Raw genomic sequence first — 2683 nt, forward strand, 5'->3', positions numbered from 1 at the left:
CAAACATCATATCAATCATTTTGATAGTCTTATCCAAATCTTATGAATTCCAAGAACTAAAGTGTTTTTCCTATGGTTTTAACTTTTTTAGTTCTCATTTGGTTACCTCCTAACTATCTTTTCCTTATATCTTATTCAACTCAAGGTAATTGTTACTAGTTACCCTTATTATTGACATAAGCTTTTCGTCACATGGTCCTATTTCTCCTTATGGATTTCACCCCAAACTATGCACGCCAACCAGAGGCTCCTAGGGCGAATCCTTCTTTATCAGGCTAACTATGTGCTCACCCCAGTGTTCGCCAACATTTACGTGTCACAGGCGCACTCACGATGGTTCTTGTCTTTATACTAGTTTAAGCGCTATTCCCTTATAACTCATCTTATCTGACCCATTCTCTGAACAGTACACGGATACTAAGATTCCGCTAAAAGTGATGAAAGCTAATAAGGTATGGACAAAGACCTAACGAGATTTACAGGAAGATAGAAAATGCGAGAGCTGTCCTGTTCATGAAAATGGAAGAAGGAAATATCCAAAGATCTCATGTAAGGGTCCAAAATGAAGAGCTACCAAAAGGCGCTCAATGAAGTTGTACACGAGAGACAAACCTTGTGGAAAAGATGGGAGTCTCACTCTCATGATAAATATACTATCCAAAGTACAGTATGTCTATTAAGATTATTCCTTTTTGAGAAAAAATTAGTGTGGGTACACCGCAGAAAGGATAGTTTCGAAGAGAGGAAATGAGGGAGATCGTTTCCTTTACGTATGAGACGAGTGAATGTAACGCCATCAACCCGACCCAATTCACTAGATCTGGGTATTGGGTGTTATATTACTATTACAAACTTATACATGTTTAAAACACACAAATTTTTAAAGAAATGCATCTTATTGGTAATAGCGCCCAACAGTGTTGCATCTGGGTGGACAATGTATAAAAAACTTACAAGAGTAATTATTTATTACATTTGCTTATATTGTCCAATTTAGTTAGTCTCTAAGTAATGTTTCTATCAGACTCGAACACGACCATGCAACCTCCACTCTCTATGCATAAATGCCCAACTTGCCAGTCATTTAGTGCAACCCTGGCGTCGTCTCCTACTGGCGCTTCCTTTACTTGAAACATAAAATACAAAGGGGTAAGTTTGATGGTACTTAGTGAGAAAACCCTCTTTTATCTAATCCCTTATCCATGGATTTCATCATTTGTTTCTCATTCATAACTTTGACCCTATCGAATGTACAATCTTTGCCATAACCTTCCATACTGACTTTCTTTTAGAGCTAACCAGCACTTGCCAATTCTCATAATAACATGATTATCATTCATTCCAAGTCCGATTATAGGTGTTGTCTTCAAATGGTCATCATGAGGTTCGTTCTTCAGCTTATGCCACGAAGGCGTTCCTTTCTAAAAATAGCCACATAGGTTTTCCTTTCAAAGTCTCGCCACATAGACATCCTTTTAACAGAATTTGCCACAAAACATTCATTTAGCTGAGATCGCCATAGACTTACTTTTACCAAAATTAGTGTTTTTGACGATAGAGATTTATCTAAACTCACCGTCGTGAAGTTTGCCCCTCATCGTTGGTACTTACCCAATCGTCCTTTATATATTCCATATGATGCCATGACCCAGCCATGGTCTTTAGAGTGCCATGGCCATGGACTTGCCTTTATCAGAGAATCGTGTTTTTAGTCCCAACGGACCCCTTTAGCTTGAGTTTCGTGTTTTTAGTCCCAATTAATCCCTTTAGATAACTCTAGAGACAAACACATGCTTATCATGCTGACTCATGCTTGACAAGCTTATTCCTTTCAAACTTCTTCATAATAGATGCATTTGTGCTTCCAAACATGTAACACATTCCTCTTAAACTTCATGCAATGACTTGCTCATGACAGACAATTTCACAACAAACTTGTTCAAACAATGGCTAACACATGACATACATATTCATGCTTTCATGCACACATATCGCTCCTTTCCTTTTTAGAGTCATAGATTCATGCTTTACTTGTTCCAGTTTCACAATTTAGTCAATTGGCCCAAAATATCTAGACTACAACATACATGTAAAAGCCAGTCTAAAGACTCACCTGGTGGTTATGAGTAGCAACTTAAACTCCAGTTCCATCAACCAACTTGGTACTTGTAACGCAGGGTTTGTGCAAGTTTACTCAGTAATTATCAAGTAATAAGTAAGCATAAGAGTTATCATCTCCATAGGGACTGTATATGTTAATCAATATTTTGCAAAATTAATATTAACAATTTGGTAAGGAAAACACAATAATTTTGAGGTGATTTATGATTAAATTAAATTAAATTAAATTATCTAAATTCAGTTTAACCTAAATACAATGTATGTAATAAAATGTTTGAGATGGATTTAGCAGCAAATTCACAAGCTTCAACAACAATAAAATGAATAGGCTAGAATAATCACATCAATTGACTTAATTCATTTTCATCATGTTTAATAATGCTCCGAAAAATATTTCATGGCAACTCGATCTTTCATGAGCTTGAAACCAATATTAAGTCCTTTCAGAATCTTTTACTTAGAAAAACATGCATACTACCATGATCACATTTAACTAAGGGTTTCTTAGAATTCATGTGAAGTAATAGGGACTGGGTCAATTTGAAACAATTTAATCACATAA

The sequence above is a fragment of the Gossypium raimondii genome, chromosome 1 (assembly GCF_025698545.1).
Source record: "Gossypium raimondii isolate GPD5lz chromosome 1, ASM2569854v1, whole genome shotgun sequence".
In the NCBI taxonomy this organism is placed as follows: domain Eukaryota; kingdom Viridiplantae; phylum Streptophyta; class Magnoliopsida; order Malvales; family Malvaceae; genus Gossypium; species Gossypium raimondii.